At 38.5% G+C, this 26,617-nt stretch overlaps 1 protein-coding gene and 1 non-coding gene across 3 annotated transcripts in view; both read left to right on the top strand.

Annotated features, from left to right (window-relative positions):
• CA10 (carbonic anhydrase 10) overlaps positions 1-26,617 on the top strand; it is a 488,258-nt gene that overhangs the window by 115,418 nt on the left and 346,223 nt on the right. The gene's annotated exons all lie outside the window — the stretch shown is intronic.
• LOC136327394 (small nucleolar RNA SNORA73 family) lies at positions 25,227-25,433 on the top strand. The gene has a single exon (XR_010729617.1). It is a non-coding gene; the product is annotated as a small nucleolar RNA SNORA73 family (small nucleolar RNA).

Here is a 26,617-nt window from a genome sequence, read left to right as displayed (position 1 = left end):
TCATAGCTTTTTTATGTGCTCATCTACCGATGGGCACTTGGGCTGTTTTCAGATCTTGGCTATTGTAAATAATGCTTCAGTGAACACAGAGGGGTGATATTCTTCGGAATTAAGGTTTCAGGCTTTTTAATATGTGTTCCCAGAAATGGGATTGCTGGGTCAAAAGGCAGTTCCACTTTTAATATTTTGAGATAACTCCATACAGCTTTCCACAGTGGCTGCTCTAGTCTGCATTCCCAGCAACAGCGCACGAAAGTTCGCTTTTCTGCACATCCTGGCCAGCACTTGTTTGTTGATTTATTGATGATAACCATTCTGACAGGTGTAAGGTGACATTATATTGTGGTTTTATTTTGCATAGCTCTGATGATTAATGACATTGAGCATCTTATCATATGTCTATTGGCCATCTGTATGTCTTCTTTAGATTAGTATCTATTCAGATCCTTTGCCCATTTTTATTGGATTGTTTGGGCATTTTTTAGTGTTAAGTTTTATCAGTTCTTTATAAATTTTGAGTATTAATTCTTTAGCAGATGTATTGGCGAATATGTTCTCCCATTCGGTGGTTTATCTTTTCATTTTGTTGATGGTTTCTTTTGCTGTGCAAAAGCATTTTAGTTTGCTGTAATCCCATTTGTTTATCTTTTCTCTTGTTTCCCTTGCCCGAGGAGATATATCAGAAGAAAATATTACTATGAGAAACATCCGAGATTTTATTGCCTCTGTTTTCTTTTAGGATTTTTATAGTTTTGTGTCTAATATTTACCTAGAATCCATTTTAAGTTTATTTTTTTATGGTGTCAGAAGATGGTCTAGTTTCTTTTCTTCTTTTTTGCATGTAGCTATCCAGTTCTCCCAAACCATTTATTGAAGAGACTGCCTTTACCTCGTGTATGTTCTTGCCTCCTTTGTCAAATATTAACTGACCATATAAGCACGGGATCTCTAGTCTGTTCCATTGATCTATATGTCTATTTTATACTGGTACCATGTTGTTTTGGTTAGTGTGGCCTTATAGTATAGTTTGATGTCAGGAATGTGATTCCTCCAACTTTGTCCTTCTTTCTCAAGATTGCTATGGCTATTCAGGGTCTATGTGGGCATATCTTCCTGGCTCTGGCACTCTAGGCTGGAGAGCCCAGACTTGGATTTAGGCCCCTCTCTTCTCAGAGGGAATACCCCTGCAGCTGAGATGGCTCTCCGGAACATTAGCCATGACTCATGGGAATCGGGTTACCCCTTTCACTCTCTGCTCTTCATACCAGTCTTAATGTGGCTTCTTCTGTGAATCTGGTTTATAACATTCCTCTTCATTTAGTCTTGAGTTGTTTTTTCAGGATGATTATTCTATTTTTTTTTTAGACAATTAAATTTAATTTAATGATTATTCTTAAATTTAGATGTAACTCCAGTTTGGTCCTGGGAGTAAGTGAGCATAACAACTACCTACTCCACCACCATCTTGGATCTCCCCAGGAAAAAGACATTTAATGCCCACAGGACATGATTTCAAGTGGTGTATCAAAACCATAGTGCAGAAATATTCATGAAGATCTGGTAAACATAGTGACTAAACAGTGAATAAGTGGAAAATCACAATTGGTCTTTATGTTTTAAACTATTTAAACAAATATTCAGTCAATACTTATAATCTGCTTTGCTATATATAGGTAATACACAAATTAGATTCTAGTCTAAGAGAGGTTTATAGTCTTATATAAAAAGAGACTCTGTGTCCATAAATTACTCTCCTATAACATAGAAAATAGTAAGTGAAATCAATCTCTTATAACATAGAAAATAAAATGGATATGTTAAACAACCTTCCAAATTAAAAGAGAATAAAAAAAAAAAAGATTTTCAGTTGGGAGTAGAGTGAAAGGTTTTATACCAGAGGGCTGATTTTTTTTTTTTTTTTTTTTTTTTTTTTTTTTTTTTCTGAAGCTGGAAACGGGGAGAGACAGTCAGACAGACTCCCGCATGCGCCCGACCGGGATCCACCCGGCATGCCCAAGCAAATGGGGGCTTCTCCTATGTGCCCTGGCCGGGAATTGAACCCGGGTCCCCCGCACGCCAGGCCAACGCTCTACCGCTGAGCCAACCGGCCAGGGCCTAGAGGGCTGATTCTTGAAGGAGTAAGAGTTAAACTTTTACCATTTTTATGGCCTAGCGTCCATATTCTTAGAGATGAGGTAAAGGGATATTAGTAGCAAAATGAAATATTTTAATCTATCCAAGAAACATTCCTTGAGTTCTCTTGTGCCAGGCTCTGTACCTGGTGCTGAATTCAAAAACATACAGAAACACTTCCTGTTTCCAGGATCCCTTAGTTTGATCCTAGGTAGAGGGCTGAGGGAAAGGCGACAGACTGTGGACAAAAGCCAGAGGAGGCGTCAACCAGTCTTTAGAGACGAGAAGGCTGTGCCAAAGCAGGAGTAACAAATGAGCTCCGGGAGGAAGGCCACGATATTTGTGTTTAGTCAGTTCTTTTTCTTCAGTATAGAAAGTTAAAAGATATATATATATATATATATATATATATATATATATATATATATATATATAAATTATATATATAAATTATATACATATATCTATATAGATATATTGTATATCTATATATCTATATATATAAATTCTGTAACTATCTATATATAGTATATAAACTCTATATCTCTCTATATATAAATTCTTTTTTTTTTAATATTTTATTTTATTATTATTATTATTTTTTAGAGAGGAGAGGGAGAGAGAGAGAGGAGAGACAGAGAGAGAGAAGGGGGGGAGGAGCTGGAAGCATCAACTCCCATATGTGCCTTGACCAGGCAAGCCCAGGGTTTCAAACCAGCGACCTCAGCATTTCCAGGTCGACGCTTTATCCCACTGCGCCACCACAGGTCAGGCGCTCTATATATAAATTCTAATGACACTCGGTACTGAGAATGACTTTCAAAATTTCTTTAAGAGGGAGGTACTAGAAGATTAGAAACTTTTTTTTTCTTTTCTAGGTGAGAAGAGAAGAGATAGAGACAGACTCCCACATGCACCCCAACTGGGATCCACCCAGGAACCCCCATCTGAGGGCGAAGCCCTGCCCATCTGGGCCAAGCTTGCAACCAAGCTATTTTTAGTGCCTGAGGCAGAGGCTCCAGGGAGCCATCCTCAGCACCCAGGGCCAATGTGCTTAAACCAATAGAGCCATGACTGCAGAGGGAGTCAAGATTGAGAGAAAAGGGGAGTGGTAGAGAAGCAGAGAGCAGCTTCTCCTTTTTGCCCTGACCAGGAATTGAAATCAGAACATCCACACTCCAGGCCAATGTGCTACCACTGAGCAAACCAGCCAGGGCCAGCCTGGAAACTTCTGATGATGCCTGCTACTGATGTCTACTTAAAACACAAGTTCAGTAACACAAGAAAAGTAAAAGAGGCATTAGAAAGGCTTAGACAGTGTTCTTCCTTAAATTTTTAACATACTTAACCAAAGTGTAGATTATTTAGTTTCTCTACCATGTTCCCTCCAAAGTGCATTAGACACTTTTTGCACTCCCAGCTTCCAAGTAATTTTTGTCTACAGCCTCATCTTTTCAATAGAAGAAAAAAAGTTCGTATGATGTTTTACCTAGTCGAGGATTCTGAACACGTTCATCTTAAATTTATTTTTAATTTCCTCTATTATTTTCATCCCATCTGCAATGTATTCACATCTTACTTGTTGATTTTATTGGATTCCTTTGCAATTGCTTTCCTCTAGGGTTTTAGAACTTTGTTTGCAAAGGAATCCTCTAGAAAGAAGGTATAATGAAATAGGAACCAAACAAATCACAGATAATCAACAAAATCAAAACTGGCCCTTTGAATAATAAACAAACCAAATCGCATTACAAAGTCAGGAAGCAGATTGATTGAGAAATAAGAGAGGCTGCACAAATAAATTCTATAAGTAATAAAAAAAAAGTAATGTAACTATAGAAACAGTGGAGTAATCACAGAAGCTTAATATTATTTAGATCAGTTATTTAAATTTTTAGGCGATAGATAATTTTCTAGAAATACAAATAATTGAATATGCTTGAAAAAAACATGCCTGACATTGTGGTGGCGCAGTGGGCAAAGCGTTGACCTGGAACGTTGAGGTCACCAGTTCAAAACCCTGGGCTTGCCTGGTCAAGGCACATGTAGGAAGCAATGATGAATTGATGCTTCCCACTCCTCCCCTCCATGTTCTCTTTCTCGCTTTCTCTCTCTCTCTCTCTCTCTGTCCTCTCTCTAAACTGAATAAGTAAAATCAAACCAGTAATCATTATGAAAATGTTTTACATAAAAAACTACCGATGTTAATAGATTTATGAGTAATAATTCCATATCATATAAGCCATATCAGAGAATAAAAAGGAAAGCTGCCCAACTCATTATCTGAGACTAATATAATATTAACTCCAAATCAGATAAAAACAGAAAAAAGGAATAGCTATTCTCATGTATGACCACATATACAAAATATATATATAAATAGAACACTAGCAAGTTAAATCCAACAAAATATTAAAAATTCTGTTTTCTTAATTTTTTTTCCAGGAAAGTAACAATGGATTCTTACAATAAAAATTTATTATTATTGGCCCTGGCCGGTTGGCTCAGTAGTAAAGCATCGGCCTGGCATGCAGAAGTCCCGGGTTCGATTCCCGGCCAGGGCACACAGGAGAGGCGTCCATCTGTTTCTCCACCCCTCCGCCTCTCCTTCCTCTCTGTCTCTCTCTTCCCCTCCCGCAGCGAGGCTCCATTGGAGCAAAGATGGTCCGGGCGCTGGGGATGGCTTCTTGGCCTCTGCCCCTGGCGCTGGAGTGGCTCTGGTTGTGGTAGAGCGATGCCCCGGAGGAGCAGGGCATCGCCCCCTGGTGGGCAGAGCGTCGCCCCCTGGTGGGCGTGCCGGGTGGATCCCGGTCGGGCGCATGCGGGAGTCTGTCTGACTGTCTCTCCCCGTTTCCGGCTTCAGAAAAATACAAAAAATAAAAAATAAAAATAAAAATTATTGTTACTACTTCCTACATTGATTAAGGGAAAAAAATAACATTGTCATTTCAATAGAAGCAGCTAAAAAATATTTCTGAATTTCAGCATTATTCATAGTAAAATTACTTTTAACTAAGAATCAAATAAAACTTTTTTAATCTGTTGAAAGCTACCCTCAAAACCCTATATTAGATACCTTATTTGTGAAATGTAAAAGAGTGAAGACAGGTATGTGAGAAGTATTCAGGGCCACAGCTAGCATTTAAATTGGTTCCTGGAGGTCCCAGCCATGAAAAGATTTTTAAAAAGTAAATAAACTTTAGAAGGATTAGAAGAAAAGAAGAAAAAAAATAATTGTTAGTATATGAATACGGTATGATTATTTATATAGAAATTTGAAAGGGAATTTAGAGCCAAACCACTACAAGAAGAATATTTACCAGGTTTATTGAATATAAGATTAATATGCAAAAATAATGAAAATATTTTTATATGTTAGCCAAAATCAAATAGAGGATATAATAGGGGAAAAGGCACCATTCACAGTAACAACCACAAGGAACGTGTTATACTATGTATGTAATGTTTCTAAAAGTCCTTTAACTACAACCAAAATAAAATTATTACTTATAGTTGAAGGATCTAATACACTAAATAAAAGGCGAAGAATTCTTATATAAAGAGGCTAATTCTCTCCAGATTAATCCATTCAGTAATGGTTTAATCAAAATCCCAAGAGGATCCAAAAATTGCCTTGACACTTTTAGAAAAAAAATGTACATATTATGTATGAAAACTTGCCAACACTTAAAACAAATGAACTAGATATGCCCATTTCAACACTGGTCAATCACAACCAGTCTTGTGTGAATAAGCAAGTTACAGTGTAAATACTGTACAGTTACAACTGAACAAATACTGTGTTGTGTGGACAGGTATATATATTAAAAACATAAAAGCAATGATCATAAAGAACATAAAGCACCTTGGGGACATCAATTACTTCTATCTAGTGTGATAGGGAAAACTGGGCTTAAAAATGATAATAATAGATCTTCCACTGTATTTACATGTGTTTTTTTTTTCCATAAAGGGGAGTACATGGCATTTTTAGTATATGATTTAGTACATTTAGTACATGGCATTCTCTGTATTTTCTTCAATATTTGATTGCAATGATTCATAATTTTGGGCACCACTATGTCCGTGCCATTTTGGGATTCATTTTGGGTTGGGATTTAAGGGTCAGAGAATAGAGTAAGTTGTACATCATGAGATCATCTTTTCTCTTAGAAAGAACTGCTTGGTTTAATACGGTAGCATTCAAGCTATGTCAGCATAGAATTTTAGGTTTAGGAGGAAGCAGAAGTGGTATGAGGAGCTATTTCTTCCAGAGAGACGAAGACCAGGCTCTGATCATTTTGCTGTGGGTCCGGGATTTGGGAGTAGGCACTCCCCACACCTTTGCGCTCTGGGTCTCTGTCTGCATCAGATGGTGGAAGTTGCGATCTGGCATTACCTCTAAGACCCATGGAGGCTCAATGTGGGATGAAAAAGTTTATACTTAAGGGCACTTTTTTTATCCTCTTTTCACCTTGACCCTTAATTTAGTTCCCTCCCATCTTTCCTATCCTTTCATTTGTCACTCTTCTCCTTCTATGTCCAGATGTTGAAGGTAAATCTGGTTTACGGACCTACCACTTTACAGCCCTTGGTTGTTTTTTATATGGCTAGTTAGTATGGGTCAGTAGAGACAAGAGAGCAATATATTTTAAAGAAAGTTCTCTGAAACCAAGAACTTTTGAGGGCATTATTATATCAGTCTCACAGATCAAATACCCACCACTAAGTTCTGGTAAAGAGCTTCCATTCACAAAATGGCTTTGACCAGCTGCTCTCCAAATCAGTGCAATAGAGCTCTCCCAGACCAGATGGAACACTCATCATGTCTACTATTAGCAAAGTGCTCTAAAGAACCATAATGTTTTGTGAATATATTGCCAAAGACACATGGGCTGGAAACACAGTGTGTGGCTGGTAGTGAAGCCAATCACTTGGCTTGGGGCGTGGCCAGGTGGACTGCTCACCCTTTTCACTTCAATGAACTTTGTAAGTTACCTATTACTCATTGCTTCGAGAATACTTCTCAAGAGGTAGATACCTAATGGAGATTAAGATTTTTTTTAAGATTCCGGTAAGCTCATAATTAATATTATGACAGTAGCGCAGAAGCATAATGATGTGTAGAGTTTATTTTGGAAGCAGAATTTGTTTTTATGGCTTTATAAATGATTTTATTAGTGCATTTGCAGAATCATTAAGGTTCCAAAGGGTCAACTAATTTATTATGTTATACATTACTACATTTTATAGGGAGAATGATGTCTTATAGGGTTGTTCACAACTTTGGGGATTTATAAAGGTCCAGGTTTTAATGTTTCTTAGTTATTTACTTCAGAACAAATTGCTAATATATCAGTAAAGTTCAAAAGCATTAAGTATTTGAGAGTCTAAAGACTTTTACTTTTTTAGACAGGTATAAGATTTGAATAAGAAAACTAAGAGCCTTGTGTTTGACCTGGCTTTGAGATGTTTGAGAACAATTAGCATATTCAAGAATAGAAGAACCATTGTGCCACCAAAAATTATTATTTAAAATTAAATTTATTGGGATGACACTGGATAACATAATTATACAGGTCTTGGGTGCCCAATTCTCTAACACATCTCTGTACACCATATTGTGTGTTCACCTCCCCCACGTCAAGTCTTGGTTCATCACCATTTGTCACCTCTGTACCCCCCAACAATCACCACACTCTTGTTCATGTCCATGAATCTTTTATTTTTTGGTCCTTTTTTGCTCAATCTCTCCAACCCCCTGCACCCAGCCCCACCTGAACAGTTGTCAGACAGCTCCCCATGTGTGAGTCTGTCTCTGTTTTGCTTGCTGGGATGTTTTGTTCATTAGTTTCCACATGTGAGTGAAATCATATGATACTTACAATTCTATGACTGGCTTATTTCACTTAGCATAATGCTCTCTAGGTCCATCCATGCTGCTGAAAAAAAGGTAAGATTTTCTTCTTTTTTATGCCTACACAGTATTTCATTATGTAAATGAGTCACAGCTTTTTATCCATTCATCTACTGATGGGGACTTGGGCTGTTTCCAGACCTTGGCTATTATAAATAACTCTTCAATGAACATAGGGGTACACATATTCTTTGGAATTAGGGTTTCAGGATTCTTAGGGTGTATTTCCAGAAGTGGGATTGCTGGGTCAAAAGGCAGTTCCATTTTTAATCTTTTGAGGTTAATCCATATTTCTTTCCATGGTGGCTGCACCAATCTGCATTCCCACTCACAGTGCACAAGGGTTCCTTTTCTCCACATCCTCACCAACACTTGTTGTTTGTTGATTTATTGATGATAACCATTTTGACAGGTGTGTGTGAGGTGATATCTTGTTGTGATTTTAATTTGCATTTCTCTGATTAGTGACATTAAACATCTTTTCAAACGTCTATTGGCCATCTGTATGTCCTCTTTAGAAAAGCTTCTATTCAGGTCCTTTGCCCATTTTGTTAATTGGATTCTGTATTAATTTTGGTTTTGAGTTTTATATGTTCTTTATAAATCTTAGATATAAATTTCTTATCAGATGTATTGGTGAATATGTTCTCCCATTCAGTGGTTTGTCTTTTCATTTTGTTGATGGTTTCCTTTGCTGTGCAAAATTTATTTTTTCTCTTATTTCCCTTGCCCAAAGCAATATATCAGAAAAATATATTGCTACAAGAAATGTTTGAGATTTTACTGCCTAAGTTTTCTTCCATGGTTTTTATGGTTTCAAGTGTAATATTTAAGTCTTAATCCATTTTTAGTTTATTCTTGTGTATGGTGTAAGAAACTATTTTAATTTCATTTTTTTTGCACATATCTGTTCAATTCTCCCAACACAATTTGTTGAATAGACTATCTTTACCCCATAGTATGTTCTTGCCTCCTTTGTCAAATACTAATTGACCATATAGATGCATGTTGATTTCTGGGTTCCTTATTCTGTTCTATTGATCTATACGTATGTCTATTTTTATACCAGTGCCATGTTGTTTCGGTTATTGTGGCCTTGTATAGTTTGATATTAGGTAGCATGAGTCTCCAATTTTGTTTTTCTTCTTCTAGATTGCTGTGGATACTCAGGGTCTTTTGTGGTTTCATATAAATTCTTGGAATATTTGTTCTACTTCTATGAAATACATCATTGGTGTCTTGATAAGAATTGCATTGAATCTGTAGGTTGCTTTGGGTAATATGGACATTTTAATGATATTAATTCTTTCTATTCATGAACACATATATGCTTCCACTTATTTTTGTCTTCTTCAGTTTCTTTCTTCAGTGTCATATATAATTTTTGAGTACAGATCTTTTATATCCTTGGTTAAATGTATTCCTTGATATTTTATTCCTTTTAAAGTAATTGTGAATAGTATTATTTTCTTGCTTTCTCTTTCGGATAGATCATTATTGTTGTATAAAAATGCAACTGATTTCTAGATATTTTTTAATTTTTTTTATTTATTCATTTTAGAGAGAAAGAAGGGGGGAGGAGCACTAAGCATAACTTCCACATGTGCCTTAACCAAGCAAGCTCAGGGTTTCAAACCAGCAACCTCAGTGTCCCAGGTCAACACTTTATCCACCGTTTTGTATCATGCAACTTGGCTAAATTTATTTTTCAGTTCTAGTAGTTTTTTGGTGGAATCTTTTGGGTTCTCTATATACAAAAGCATGTCATCTACAAATAATGGCGATTTTGCTTCTTTCTTTCCAATCTAGATGCCTTTTATTTCTTCTGCTTGTCTGATTGCTGTGACTAGGACTTCCAGTACTTTATTGAGTAAGAGTGGTAACAGTGGACAGCCCTGTCCACAAAAGAATATTTACTGACTAAGAAACAGAGACCAGAAGAGATAATGTGATTTCCTAGAACTGCTCACATTAAGGGTCAGAGTTTGATCAAAAAGAGGCTAAAAATAAGTTGGTATTTTGATAATTTTATACTAGAAATAGAATTTGTTTATTACTTAAAGATGTGATTTATGTGTCACTTTGTAAAACAAGAACTAGACTGGGTGAGAATAAATGCTATCTGTCATTATTTTATTCTTGGTTTTTGTTTTTTGTTGTTGTTATAGTTGTTTTTGAGGTTATCTCAGAAGTTTTCCATGCCTCAATTTCTCGAAAAATTTTGAAAAATTGTTACTATTTATCAAAATACTTGGATTTCTTTGAAGAAATAGTGTAAAAGTAAGGTAACATTGTGCCATGTCAATTAATGCAAAATTGAGAACTTTATTTAAACTAGGTCTTGGCTCTTATCTCCTTTCAAAAGCCATAACTCTCTTTTTAATGTTTAAGGCACAGAATTGCTGGAGTAAAAATGTCTACTGTTGACTTCTAAGAAAGTACATACATGTGTCTTTTCCATAGTGTTGGTTATAAACCACAGATTTGTTGGAATCAGTGAGATATTGCACTTACTCCAAAAATACACAGCTGGTTTTTTTTGTTAACTGGACAATGTGATTGCTCTGACTCCTGAACAGGTTAAATACTTCTCTTTGTACCTTTTGGTTTAAGAAATTATGATATGAGAAATTTGTTTCATTAACTCTTAAAAAGCATGTGCATATATAACATGCATAGTTTGCAATCAACTTCTAAAGCATAACATAGGGAAATTATATACTTATCATGAGGATTTATTCTGGTGCTGAAAATGAAGATATTAAATTATACCTTAAGAAAAAGCATAATTCAATGAATGTTTATGATCTGTAGAGATGGGTAAATTGCATTGCAAATGATAAATGAGTTTTCCACATGGAAATCTAGGAATAAATCATTATAAGTAGATACAGTATTCTGATTTATTATTATAACTAAGAAGCAGCCTCTTGAGATGTACATGTTATTTTTAGTGGTTGTCCTGGTAAGAGACAGTTAACTTATTTATGTGTTGTTATTATTTTCTTTTCCTCTAAGTATCTACTCTGCATAATTTTAGAAAAGAGATTATTCCCTTAGAATAAAGGTTCTTTGCACATGAAAGTAAGGAATAGATGCTAATTTTATTGGCTTAGTACCAACACACAGTTCAAAGCTGATAAAATTCAACGGTGTGCTTAGAAGGTTTCTTTCTCTGCCTTTCCTTAAAGAAAGTCATTGCATCCAAATGTGCCCATTTCCCTTATGTGTAAACTGTGTGTGTTTTATATTCTACCCAAGTTGCAAAGTTCCATATCAAACCTTCTGTTTTGAACTTCTCTTACTCCTGTATCACTGGAAAAATAATGAACATTCATGTGTGTGTTGTTCATCAGCTACTCTCCAAAACTATAGCCTAAAAATTATTAAACAGGATAACAAAAGGTTTCATCTATACTCATTGTTTAACAGACATGCACATGACTTGTAGGTCAGGGGCTATACTAGAGTCTGAGGCAACAGAATGGACAAAATGCAGCCTTGCCTTCAAGGAGATTACGGTGATGTGAGAGGAACAACTATCTAAACTGGCCGTCGCCATGTGGTGTCGGTGTGCTTGGTAGAGAGAGGACAGGGTACCATATGAACCCATTGGACAGACATGTAAACTGGAGTGCATCTTTGGGGAGCCAGGATGCTTGCCACCGTAAAAAAAAGGTGGTGAGAAAAGACTTCCAGGAGGTGAAGATGCTCAAGGTGAGTCTTGAAAAGTATAAAGAATAGGTTATGATATCCCTACAGCAGGACTGGCAGGTGCAATGGTCCACGGGTTAAAGGGAGTATATTCAGGGACTAAAAAGGAGCCACATAGGTTTTGTTGCATGTTCTAACTTGCTTTTTTATTTTTTTGCAACCCTTTAAAATTGTAAAAAACCATTCTTATGGGTTATACAGAAACAGGAAGCCTCAATCTGGATTTGGGCAGGGGACAGTTCCCCAATTTCTGGTATAAACAGTAAAAGCGCCAGCGTTACACTGAGACTGAGTGTGGCCTAGTGGAGGAGACAGCTAACCAAAGGGACATCTCAGACATGCCGAGTACAGGATAAGCATCTTATTTAATATGAGCTTGTTCCGTTTTTGGAGCCATATGATGAGTCAGGTATGATATGGGTTCACTCTTACGAATCATGCCCACCCCATCCACAGCCCCTTGGTCATCTACTCTCTGGGATTGAGTACCCGTTTACCTGCTATGCAACATGAAGCAGATAGTTGAACCTCTCTTGATCTTTAAACCTCGGTTTCCTAATCTCTAGACGAGGGATATTGTTATTGCCTTTATGGGGTTTTTGCTTGTTGCTGAATGAAGATTAAATAAGCTAATATGTGGAGACAGTGTCTAACACATCACATATACTCCATACATATCAACGTTGTCATTATTGGTCTTTGTTCTGTCACTTGCTGTTGGTGCTTGTCAGCACTTGGTAGCCACATGACCTCTACCGAATCATTTATATACTTTGTGCTTATTTCTTCTTGAGCAAAGTGGTAATAATAGCATTTCAAGATCACCCCGACTGAGGACCCAGTGAAGGGAGCTAGCAAAAGTCAAATAATCACACCAATTTAAGAAAGAATAATTACCGTTTATTTCCTCTTACGTGCCCAGCTTCGATCTGAGGTCTCCACACCTATTATCAATATTTTCTCACGGCAACTCCTATAATGCGGGCATTTTGACAAGTGTGGGCCCAAACTGTGAAAACACCTGAAGGAAGTGAGGTGTTGCACGCACGTGTGGGTTTGCTGCTTTCACTGAACATACACCCAGCGGAGACACTCGGCAGCCACGAATTCGCTCTCCACCTTCATCGTCTTCCGACACTTCCCACAGGTGTCTCCGGGCTTGAGCACGCCCTTGAACTACTGTTCACCTCGTGAAGTTTAAGACCTTACTCCTAAGGATGACTTTTATCTTCACAACACTATCTTTTTATTTAGCTCATGACTATCCATATGCAAATGACCTATTTGGTGATTTACCTGTGAACAAAAAGCAACATCCCTGAGCACAATTCTGGGTCACCCTCACATTCACCGTAGAACCACAAAGGATTATTTACAGATTAAGAGACAGTGATCTGAAGAGAGAAGGTGATTTTCTAGGATCGCTCACATTATGGATCAGTGTGAGCAAAGAAGAAGAGCTAATAGGAGCCATAGAGGACAGGGGGTTATGCCGAGGATTGAACCCTGTGCAGTAGTGGGGGCTGAGTAGACAGTCTCTGGGTCTGGGTCTGGGGCCTCAAGTCTACCTCCAAAGCAGCGGACAAGGAAATATGGATATGAAAAAGGATGAAACAAGGACAAAATGAACCAGCTAGAACTCAAGAGAACAGCCAGAAGCCATATTAGTCTCTCACTACTCTCAAGCCTTCGACTTTGAGGATGAGATTATCTGAAGGAAAAGCCAGCACCCTTTCTTCACAGAGCTAAACGTACATTGAAGGAGCAGCAGGAAGGGAAGGTGCCGCAGGTCTGGCCACTGTCCGTGCTAACAACACGAGACCTTAGGTAAGCAACAAAGTGTCTGAGCTGCAACAGTGCCTCGTAACCCTCACTAACGATGGCCAAAACCAAAGGACATGGCTACTGCTCCACCCTCGCCTTCCACATCCTATGCGGAATGTGCCTTGTGGCCCATGATAACTGAGAACTTTGCAGCAAAAGGAATTTTGGGAAATGCAATTCCAGTGTAGCTAAATTGACACAACACATATCCTCCAATCTCAGTAAGGATATGGTGCCTCAGAACTTGAATTTGTTTTCCATCTTTGCCCAGAGATTTTCCCACAATGCTCTGCTGCTTCTGAAGTTTTTCCTCTACACACTGGAAGTAATAATGCCTTATTCATAGAGTGATTGCCCAAAACAATTTTTTTTAAGTACCTCAAACTATGCTTGGTGTTCTAAAAAGTGCTATTTCTTTCTCTCCCCCCACCCCATGTCTATTTACGGACCAAGAAAACATAATTAATTAGCAAGGTAAAGCTTTTGAAGGAGAAAAACATATTGTATTCTTCAAGACAAATATGACTGAATTGGAACCAACCATTAGTTTAGATTATCCAGGCCATTGATTCCCATTACTAGTAGGGCTAACGGAGAGTAAGTGACAATTTCACGAGACCAATTTAGAACCTGGCTTCAGCTCCAATTTATGTAGAGTAGAAAAAAAATGTGTGATTCCATATGGAAGAGAGAGAAAAGGGGAGGAGAGACTCATTTGATTACTCTCAGCTCGTGGCCTACCTGACCCCACTGGGTGATTACCGAGAACCATTCTGTGACCAAAATTAAGTTGATTAAAACCAGAGGCCTGCCACTGAAGTGAAATTAAACCATGCAGTGTGATTTTAATACCAGGGTCTGTCCCTGCGGTGTGTTGCATAATAGAAACCAATTGAAAAAATATCCATTAGGACAAATAAATATAAATAAATTGATGAGCTGTAGAGAAATTGGGCCTGGGGGAGCCCACAGTGAAAGAAAGTACTTTCAGAGTTGAAAGCAGCATCTTTTAATTGATAAAAAGGAAACGGGATGGAAGAGAAATACATCAGAGGGAGGATGGGATGGTGCTATGATTTTGTGAGGTCAGTGTTTTATGGGATAAGGAATTCCCAGGGACAGGCTTAAAAGAATGTAAAGTTAAATTTATCCAGGTCTGACTCCCTCCCTGATGGATTACAGGAGGGCAATATTTGTATCCCATCCTTTTCTAGATGTTCTTTCTCTTGTCTCTAAATATCTGTAGCTCCCGGAGTCTCTACATGTAATTGAGCATAAAGTTATTTCATTACTTTTATTGTTTCCTTTTTTATCTCACCTGTTAACCCTTCTTCTCTAAGATACAGCCATGTGGTGTGAATGAACCAAAAACAGGGGCAGCCATGGCCTCTGTAAATGCAGAACAGAGTCTCTGACCTGGGTCCCCACTGAGAGGGATAACTGAGCCCCTCTCTGTAAATCCTTCGGCCTTCTGCCCCAGGCTGGGTGACCTGTCTTTCCCCTTGGTAACATGCTGCTCTCCAGGTTTGCCATGTGGTTTGCCATAGTTTCCCGATTCTTCTTTCCTTGTGGTTTCCACTAGGAAGGTGACCTTGGGTTTGCCCTTGGAGGCTGACATGGTTACAGCTGCTTCTACTGACTGCTTTCTGTTTCTCCAAGTGCTTCTCTCACTGGGAATGAGGAGAGGTGATTTCCTTGCTGCTGTCAGTGTTGTTTGATGATCCCTGGAGTACAAGGAGTTTCTTAGAGCATGCTGTTTTAAATACGAGAGATTTCTCCCAGGTTGAGTCAGATATTGTTTAATTGTCTCCATATTTTTACATATAAAAACATTCCTTCCTCACCAAATATAAGTGTTTTATGAAATAAGTCTGGAGCTTCTACCTCCAGATGAATTTTTTGTCCTCCAGAGAGTTTGGGGAGAATTTTGCTGAGCTTGATTGGAAATTGACAAGGTTTTTTTTGTTTTTTGCCCCTCTTTCGGGAATTCCATGTGGGTCTTCCTACAGACAAAACTCTTGGAAACCTCTTAGTGACACATATGTGTAGATCCTCACCAATAATTGATTTTTTCCAGCAAGCAGACTCTAACTCCAATGGACATGTTAGCTACTGGGTTTTTTTTAATGCTTTTATGTCATCTGGTATGAGGCAACGTAGAATTGTACTCATTCAACACATTTATTGAGACCCACTCTGTGCCAGGCTAGTGCTGGGTAGGTCTGGATGAATAAAACAAAGGCGTCCCTGTCATTATGGACTTTATAAAATTGTGCAGAAAAAGACAAGAGACATGATAAATATGTAGTGATAATTTAGGGTGCTAGAGGGGGAAAGGACCAGAATTCTATGAGAAGGATGACAGCAGGGATTCACCTAGGAAAGACATCTAGAAAGATTTCTTGAAGAGTTTGAACATAAGCCAAAATTTTGAAAGATAAGCAGAAACCATACAGAGAGATTGAAAGTCAGGAAATTTAGAGTATAATTCAGTCTCTGTCACATAGACTCTCTGTACCCCAGGATGCACTTGTTGGCTATGAAAATGTTAGATATTTTGAGAAATGAATTAACATCTTTAAATCCATAGAAAATACCATATTTTTTTGCTCCATAAGACGTACCCTTTTCCCCCAAAAGTGCAGGGGAAAATGCTTGTACGTCTTATAGAGCAAAAAATATGGTATTTTATTAAATACTTTAACACACCATTTGGTTCAGAATATTTTTTTCTTATTTTCCTCCTTAAAACCCTAGGTGTGTCCATGGTCAGGTGCGTCTTACGGAGCAAAAGATATGGTAATTGAGCACAGTATAGGAGCTCTGGCAGAGGCATTTTTGCTACATGTGAATATTTTGTGCTTGGCTGAAGTATGGTCCCCAGCTGTTATTGGAAAGTCAAGTTTTTGCCCTCATATGAAATGACCTACAATTGTTGGTGAGTGGCCATCTAGTAGACTGTTGCAAGGTGGGTGCTAAAAAGGGTGATTTACTGGTTAAGAATTTTTCCCAGGAAGTCGGAGTCAGGAAGAAAGGTATGGCAAACAGAGAAAAGGTATACTCAGATTTGCAGGCAAGTGAAAGAACATGGCTCGTTGAGAGAATCGAGAAAAGTTTGGTGAGAATAATGTGGGATGTGAGTCTGAAGAACTGTGTGAATACCAGACTGGAAAGTATATGGGTCACGTTAAAGACATTGAACTTGATCTTGTGGACAAGTCAAAGCCAATGACAACTTTTGAATCTGTGCTGCTTGTGATAATGAGTAAGTACTTTTCGAAGGGAAGAAAGTATTGGCAAAGAGGTTATTGTAATTGTTCAGGTCATTGGCAGCAGGAAGAGATGTCCAAGATATTTTTGAAGTAGTAATGAGCATTTGATGTGAAAAAGTAAAAGAGGAGATGGGTATGATGTTTAGTGCTGGGAACATGATAAATGATTGCACTATGAATGCTCTTAAGGTACGTATCTCCCTCTGCAATGAACATCTGCTGATGTTTGCCTCTCTTGGTTGACTGGGAGCTATTCAAGGGCTAAAAAGCTTAATTTATCACTGAATCCTCAACGTGGCTATCAGAGCATATTTGAGGAATTCAGTAAATAATAACCACTATGATTAAGCTTTTAATAGTTGCATTTCAGTGAATGCAAAGGTGACTCATTTTTGACCTTATAATGGTGAGTTCTGAAGGCTCCAGAGAGAATGATGGGAAGCTGATCATTCTCTTTGACTCTTTAAGTGAATTTATTTCAAGGAGGAGAAAAGTGATCGCTCCTAGGGAGGAAGAAATGTAATACGTGAGGGGACACAATAGCTGACCAAGTTTGGTTCCACTGCTAAAAGGCAGCCATGCGAGAGATTTGAAAGCCAGAATGAGACAGGAAATGAGTTCTGAAAATCCAGCCATCTCAGTTGGATCAAACTTAGTGCTGGATAGAGACAGACAGAGAACCTCAGCACAAAGAACACATAACTTTCTCAGATATTAAAGAAATTTTGGTATTAGCCTCAGCTCCACTTTTCTCCATTTATATATACTCTTTGTTAGACCCAATTCCCTTAGTTAGGGAATGTCACTGATGTAGGGATTGAATATAACTTTAATGGACATGTTCCTTTGGCCTTCTGAGGATTTTTAATTTAAATGGTTGAACAATATCTTCTCTTAATGATGTCTTCTTCAATTAGTTGGTTAACCCATTATTTACATAAGGGTGTTTTTTATTTGTTTGTTTTTTGTGTTTTTAAGAAATGCTGGGGCACATAAACAATTCTTAGTTGAAAATCCAGCAATTGTGTTTCAGGCATTTTATTTCCCAAATGTATTTAATTATTTGCAATAAGTGAAGCACAGCATAAAAGCAATTAACAATTATAATTAAATAATGACTTTTTTCTAATAATCCAAATGCTGAGTGTTGGGCTTTATTTACTTCTCTTGGTTGCTTTATTTGCATTAAGTATTTTATGAACTTGAAATTTGAAACATAAAATGTATGTCGTCTTACTCCTCTGAGATAGCTTTGCATATCAGTTGTGAACTTGACATTAGCTTTATTCCATTTCTTTTAATGTGACTATACCTGTTGTTTATTTCTGGGTTGCTATCACATTCAATTCCATTTAAGCATCTTCTGTAGGTCTAATGTTTGGCAAACCATGAGAAGGTAATTGACTGCATGTCTTACAGTTCTAAAGTTGGAATGTCTAAGTGGGTAAGTGCTAACAAGGAACTTCTAAGAATTTACTTAGCTATATGGGAAATAAGATTGTTCTTTTCAACCTCAAGTATCAAATCAACACGTGCACTGTCTTAAGGAGAAGGAATGCAACATAAAGTAATGGAGACTTTATTGAAGAATCAATAGTTGTAAACAATACACATTTACTGAGATCTATAGGAAAAACATCGTTGAGTAATGAGAGTTTAGAAGAAAAATTCTGGGAGGTGAAAGTTGGCAGAGTCTCTAACTCTGTTTTCAGAAAGGAATTCCTGGCCCCACCTACTAGAGAACAGTTCCCCTTGACAGACAGAATCCTACTACGGAAATGGATGCATTCAGACAGGTGTTTCAGGATCAGATGTAATAAAATATTTAAAGCACTCAATTCCCTTTGCTTTGAGTCCATGCTTAAGTAATCTTTGATTAAAATATATCTTTTTTATATACATTTTCCGTAAGAAAACTTCATAGTAGGCTACCAATCTCATGAATGTAGTCTGTAAATTAGTTATTCAAGTCCAGATCTCTGTAGCACTGATAAGAGAAAGTTTCTGGACTTGCCAAGTAAGAAGCTAGACCATGATTTATAGTAAATTCACCAAAGCAGCCTTCCAGCCTCTCTCTCCTGGAGAGAGACCAACCTTATTTCTCACAATTGGTCAGAATTTCTACAAACTCAGTAGAATGTGTCCTGAACAAACTCCTTACATGAGAGTTAAATAAATTAAATCCCAGGCTAGGGCAGTGACTTGACAAGGGTCACTACGAATTTGGTCCCTTGCCAGATATATATTCCTTCCATTACACCCTGTGCCCTTGTAATACACCATCATCCTTAAGGAAGTAAGGAAACAATTCAACAAATTGTATCTAAATCGTAAGTAAAACAAAACTCCTGGTTATGTGTTAGTCGAATTCTTACTCTAGTACTTCGGTGGATGTTGGGTCTCTATGCCATTTAATTCAACCTGTGCTCTTTCTATTCCTGCCAATGGAGTTAGGACCTGGAAAACTCCCCACCTCACCTTTCAAGATTCATCCCGTCTGTTACTTCCGATTTCAGATCTCTCTCCACTTCTCCAGTTAGAGTTAGTCACTCCCTTTCCGGCCCATTCATTTCTCTAATTCATACTTATCACATGATATTAAGTGTCTATATATGTATTTTATTGCCTATGAAGACGTGAGCTCATCTAAAAAGTAACCAGGTTTTGATTACCTCTGCATACCAGTACCCATGGTGGTGTCTGGCACTTAGCAATTTCACATAATAGAAAGGACGGATCCACAGACAGGGAAGGAAAGGAGGGCAGGAGAGAGGAAGGAAACTTGAGTGAATTGTCTGCAGCAAGAGGCTGCTGTTTTCTCAACAGAGAAGTTATTAGAATTCCAGGAGAAGACGCAGGTGCAGAAAATATTGGCAGAACCACATACATGGCTCAAAACACACTAATTTTCTAGGCTGATATGGATGACCCTGAGTTACATTCTCTCCCTATTACCTTATGCAGAATACAATTATAAATTATTAGACTTTTTTTTTTTTTACTTTCCACAGTGGATTTAAATAATAACATTCTTAGAGTGGTGGAGGCTTTGGGAAGATTTTGCCCTTGGTTACGCAGATGCTAATCAAGAACTCTTGGGCCTGACCAGGTGGTGGCGCAGTGGATAGAGCGTCAGACTGGGATGCGGGAGGACCCAGGTTCGAGACCCCGAGGCCACCAGCTTGAGCGCGGGCTCATCTGGTTTGAGCAAGGCTCACCAGCTTGGACCCAAGGTCTCTGGCTCCAGCAAGGGGTTACTCGGTCTGCTGAAGGCCCGTGGTCAAGGCACATATGAGAAAGCAATCAATGAACAACTAAGAACTCACAACGCACAACGAGAAACTAATGATTGATGCTTCTCATCTCTCTCTCCGTTCCTGTCTGTCTGTCCCTGTCTATCTCTGCCTATGTAAAAAAAAAAACAAAAAAAAAACAAAAACTCTTGGTTCTCCAAAGTGACCTCAATGTCAAATCTGAAGGGTAAGTCAGTTCCAGTGATAACTGCGATGCTACATCGCTTGAACAGATGGGAAGGAATCAAAGTGTATGCTTGAGAAGAGGTCCTTATGACATTCAGTGTCAGAGACAACAGTGGGTGCTAATCCAGCAGAGCTAATTCTGTAGCAGAGAGTGAAATATTATTTAATCAGCAGTGTTTCATACATAATTCAATTAACTGCCTTCACTCATCAGTATTAATGAGTACGGGAGCCTGGATTAATGTGCAAGAGTCTCATAAAGGAGCTCCCAGCCTACCTAAGTGCTGCCAGAACTCAATAAAGTCCTGCCAATCAAAGTGTGGTGCCTGGACCCAGCGCCTCAGTGCACTGGTGTTACAAATTATCCTGAGTGCTTCTTATTGTTTCCCAATCCTTTAGTTATGCTGATCTCTGCACTAAAAGGTTTAATTAGTGTATGGGGGAAACAGGTAAGGTTGCCTGCCGCTTCCTTGACAATGGGTATTTAGCATCCAGTAAATAAAGTGGAGTTTTTTGTAAATAATTTTAAGTGGCAAGTTCCGTTTTTTTCATATCTGTAAATCTCTGTGATTGAGTAGGAGACAAGCAGTGGGGTTATAACAAACTAAAAGGCTGCTTTTATCTCAAGAGGCTAGTGAGGGTGCCGGAGGACCTGGTGCACATCTATCCACTACCTGGCCATCTTTCAGCTCAGCTTATGAACTTCAAGATCCCTCATTGTGTCCCATTCTCCTCTGGAGTCAAGTATTGGAGAACAAGTGATCCTGATGGACAGGTAATCAGGGCCACTTGAAAGAACTAATACATCATCATTACTGTAGGCTTCTCAAGATGAATGAATACTGCCTGTGTATTATGGTCAATTTCCTATTTTAGAAAGTGTGTAGAGGACTCATGCCTCATGTGGTTTAACACTGTGCCTGAAATTAGAGAATGGACTGCAGTCACTCCAGCCTTTATAGCATTCAGTTAACTTACAAGTTCAGTGCTGATGTGTATCAGGACTGGGTAAGCTGTCCATATAGAGAGGGAAGACAGTCACCCATCTCAAAAAAGCAAAACTCTATTGCAGGAGACAGATAAATGTGCAAGGAAGAAAATAATGATGATGATGATGAAGACGGTGATGATGAGAGCCAACTATTAAATATTTAACTCCCTGTCGGCCACATGATATATTTAATAATTTAATTGGCATAATCCTGTAAGAGAGATATAGTAACTCCATTTTTATAGAAAGTGAAAATGAAACTTATTAACATCATGAGACAGTGGTTGTCTCCACAGAAGAGGGAAGAGAATAGGATTGAAAAGTTCACAACTGTATTGGAAACATTTACATGTCGTCAAAGACCAGAAACTTGAATAGGATGACAAAAGGTCAACATTCATGGAATCTGAGCGGTAGAAGCATGGGTCTTTTACATCTCTGTATGTTTTGAAGTGTTTTATAATAACAACACTCGACTATCAGAAGTGACACGAGGCACGGTCTGTGATAGAGTCCCAGGGGAGGATGAGATGGAGTAGTGACCAAACCGTGGGATTCGTCAAAAATTTTCCATAGACATTGGAGAAATGTGTCATCAACAAAAGACATTGTATAAGATGCCCAAGAAGGAAGACAAAAGTGACCCAAACCCTGTTCTAGAGATATTCATGGTATAATTGTTAGGAAATAAAGTAGAGCAATGTTTACAAATATTATTTGGTTATGACATGCATCTGAAGGGTAGATGTGTCTTGGAAGGGAATGACATGGAAACGTTGCAGTTGACAATTGGGAGGTCTAAGATCCTGATACTATCAAGTTGAAGCCTCCAAACTCCTGTGGTTAAGTAGGAAAAGGATCGCAGGAGAATGGTAACACGATATTCATTAAGTGCCAGGCTCTGCACTATTTTTTTTTTTTCATCTCTTTTATTCTCAGTTAATGCTATCAGAAACCCTAGGAGGTAAGAAAAAATTGGCACATTATTATAGAGAAGTCCTGAGACCCATAAGGATTAAGGATCTTGCCCACATTTACACAGTTAAAAAAAGTAAGGTTCAGAGATTCTGAGCAACTTTTGTCCAAGGGCACAGAGCTTTTAAGTAATAGGAAGTGTTTCACACCATAGTCACCTCTACACTCTTTCAAAGCGGAGCAGACTCCTCTCCCTGTCTGTGTTGTTAGGGCAGGTACTGGGGCCAGTCACAGGGCAGGTGGTTTTCTGACTTAGCAGGGTCTCCTCAGAAAGTCAGCTGGACATTGACGGCCAGCTTGACCATCTAGCAAAGGGCACAAGGTGCTGCCTTACCCACAATTCCACGGCCTTGAGAGCGTTTCAGCCACTTGCATATGGTCAAGCGAGAAACAGAATCAAAAGTGCCAAGGGAAGAAAAATTGAACCCTTTCCAAAAGGCAGGCACGTTAACTGAGGAAATACAAGTGGAATTAGATTGCTTAGATTAGAACAAAGGACACGAGAACACAAAAAGAGCATCAATGATGTGTGTGTGATAGAAGTTACCACCGGATATCAAGAAGGCGGTTGTTTGAACTTGGCATTATCCAAGCGTCTTACTTTCTCCCTTAAACCTCCCATTTATTTTATGGTCATTTCAGTAGTTTTCACAATTTGCACTTGTAGAATTTGGACCAGTTAGATGATCAGTTAGATAAAATTTCTCTTTTAATTATTTAGGAAGAAGCATTTTCTAAGCAAAAATTTGCTTGGATCGTATCCGTGACTTTTATAAATACTTGTGTTGTATTACTGTGAAATTATAGAGACAAGGCTGGTACGTAGGAGGTGCTTTGACCACAGCTTGCCGGACTGTGAAAATGTTTGCTAGCACCCAGGAAATGGGGGTCATGAATAATGGAAACCGGGCATTCGGCCCTGGCAGGACAGAGCTAGGAGAACAGAAAGGAGTCCCCCCTTGTATGCTTTCATCTGGTGTGTTGGACAGATGTTATGGGACAGGGATGTGTTAGAGATGGTATATGCCCTTGAAGAACTGGGTGTATCTCAAGTAGGAGAGACAGGTATTTGATGGTTCAGACTCAAGACCCTGGAGGTAGGCTAGTTGGTTTCAAATCTTAGCTCCACCAATTACTTAGTGATCATGGGCACCTGTGGTCTTGGGGTGGGTGATCTTGGGCACATTATATAACTTTTCAGTGCATCTGTTTTCTGCTCTGTAAAATGGGCATGATAGGACTTGTAAAGTACTAGTGCACAGTAACCATCACATAAGCGCTGTCTGGAAATAATAGAGATGGAGAGAAAGAGAGAGAGAGAGAGAGAGAGAGAGAGAGAGAGAGAGAGAGAGAGAGAGAGAGACTAGTGTAAGGAAACAGGTTAGGGAGGCCCTGTAGAAACTCTAGCAGGGGTCGTCAAACTTTTTATAAAAACCGCCCACTTTTGCAGTGCTGGTAGACCTGCTCCCTACTGCCCACTAGTGGGCGTTCCAGCTTTCATGATGGGCCAATCGCGGCGCTGTTTGGTTGCACGGTAGGGACCAGGTTGACCAGCACTGCAAAAGTGGGCGGTTTTTATAAAAAGTTTGACGACCCCTGCTAGAGCCCTGATGGGGAACCTTTTTATAAAAACTGCCCACTTTTGCAGTGCTGGTCAACCTGGTCCCCACAGCCCACTAGTGGGTGTTCTAGCTTTCATGGTGGGCGGCACCTTGAAAGCTGGACAGCCCACTAGTGCGAGGGAGGGACCAGGTTGACCAGCACTGCAGAAGTGGGCTGTTTTTTATATAAAGGTTCGGCATCAAGGCTAGAGGAAGATTGAGTTGGACAGGGCAGTGCTGCTACTCAGCATGTGGTCTGTGAACCAGCATCATTTGACAACTTGTCGATTCTGATTCAGTAGGTCCAGGGTGTGGATTGAGACTGTGCATCTCTGACAAGTTCCTCAGTGATGCTAAGAGCCGCTGATCTGTTCCAAACAGAACTTCACTGTGCAACCTGGAAGCCACGAGCCACACATGGCTGTTGAGCACTTGAAACGCCTATGAGTTGAGATGTGCTGTGAGTGTGAAATACACACCAGACTTCAAAGTTTTAGGGGACAAAATAAAGATAAGACCAGGCAATTCAAGATGATATATGCAGCTCCCGTAGTATTTCTTTCGGATCGTGCTGCCCCAGCACATTTACCAGCAGGGTTCACTATAACATGTACATCTCCTTAAGTCTATTTACTTAGGAACGGACACAGGCAGAAAGTTTGATATAACGAATGTATATACTCAGAGGGAACCCGATATTTTAAAAATAATTTTCATTGTTTTATTTTCTATTGCCACTGTATTGCATATTTATCACAGAACAGTGTTGAAACATAGACACAGAAAATCCAAAATTAAATCGCCCACAAACCCATTTCATTAAAACAACCACTCTTAGCATTCTGCTTAATATGTATTCAATATTTGCATGCATTTTAAAATATAGTTTTTAATCTTCTTTTATGAGACTGTTTTCTCACTGGTATTTTAAAAACAATCCTCTCTTGGGTTTTCTCCTCGTTCATTGTTACTACTTCTCATTCATTTTCTTCCTTCGTTTCTCATCATCTTCCCCACCCACTACACTTACATGTTTAAAGTTTCCCCGATTTAAACCCAACTCTTGATTCTCGATTTCTGGCTCTTACCCAGGTTTGTTTTTGTTTTATTCACTTTTTTAAGTGGTTGTCCCTAGAGTTTTTAAAATCCATTTAGAACTAATCCAAGTCCACTTTCAAACAACAAACACCGCACCTACCACTTCCTGGGCAAAGCAAGTACTCAGAGCATGCCCAGTTCCGCTCCCCCAACCCTTACCATGTTGCTGTGGCTCATTTTAGTTATAATCACCGAATACATCCTCGCTGTTATTATTTCAACCCAATGGTTATCTGTAAAGTAAAAAATATATATATAAGAAACTGTCCAGGTGGCGAAGGGGAGCATAGGGCTCTGCCCCATGATGTACAGTCCCTTTCCACAACCTTGGAGAGAAAGCTGGGCCCTGAGTCTGTGCCTGCATATTCCTACAGCTTCTCTGAGTCCTGTGGACAATGACTGAGGAGACAAACCATGCAGGAGACATCTACTAAAGTTAAAAAAAAATAAAAAATAAAAATAAAAAATAAAAGACTATTTCTTTTAGATTTTATTTATTCATTTTTAGACAGAGGGGAGGGAAAGCGAGAAGGAGGGGAGGTGCAGGAAACATGATCTCCCATGTAAGCCTTGAGACCAGGCAAGCCCAGGGTTTTGAACCTATAACCTCAGCGTTTCAGGTTGATGCTTTATCCACTGTGCCACCACAGGTCAAGAACAGATTCTATATAACGTTCATCCTCTTCAGTGCTCTTTTTTTCTTTACGTAGATCTGAGTTTCTGACCTGTGTCATTTCACTTCTTCTAAAGAACCTTTTTAGTACTTCTTGGAAGGTAGATCTGCTGTTGACAGATTCCCTCAATTTTCATTTTTCTTTTGAATTTCAATTTTTAGGTCTTTGTGCTTTACTTCTCTTTTTAAATTAGCTTGGTGAACACCATCGATTCCTGTGTTTTTATTATTGCTGTTATTCTTTGTCCTGTTAGAACAAAGTATCAGATGTAGTCTAAACATGAGCCTTTTTTTGTCTTGTTTTATTATTTTTTACTTTTATCTGGTACATTGAAGATTCTGAATACACGTTTGTTGAGTGGATTTTTAAGTGAATCCTCGTGCTATTTTTTTGTTCTTTTTGTGTGTTCTTAGGTTATGATTTATTAATTTTTAACAAATAAGTAGATTTATTAAAAAGTAAGTGGATTTAAACTATATTTTATAGGTGAAATAGGTAATATTTCAGTTATTTTATGGATAATCTTTAATTACAGTTTGGTTTCCTTTTTGGCACACTATTAATGGAGGGTTTTAATTTTCAATAGCTTGTTCTTGTTTCTATTTTAGCCAGTCCTGCATTTTTAGTTATTTATTGAAAGTGTTTGTGGTTTAAAAATATATGGTATACTTTCACAAATGTTCCATAGATACTCCAAAACTATTTCAAGAGAATTATTCACTCACAGAGAATTACACACTCACATCACTCACAAACATATACACATATTAGACTAACTATTAAGATTACATTCTTTAGAGCCTCCATTTTCTCCCTTTGCTTTGTCTTTTTAATCAGTCAGCAACTGAGAAAGAAATATGACCTTCTCCTCTACCACACTGTTTCCTGAACTTTCTCCCTAAAACTTCCCTGTATTCACTGTCATTTTGCTTTATGTAT

Source organism: Saccopteryx bilineata, chromosome 2, assembly GCF_036850765.1.
Source record: "Saccopteryx bilineata isolate mSacBil1 chromosome 2, mSacBil1_pri_phased_curated, whole genome shotgun sequence".
NCBI lineage: Eukaryota > Metazoa > Chordata > Mammalia > Chiroptera > Emballonuridae > Saccopteryx > Saccopteryx bilineata.
The sequence above is the reverse complement of the archived record's forward strand: the minus strand, read 5'-3'. Positions and strand labels throughout refer to the sequence as shown.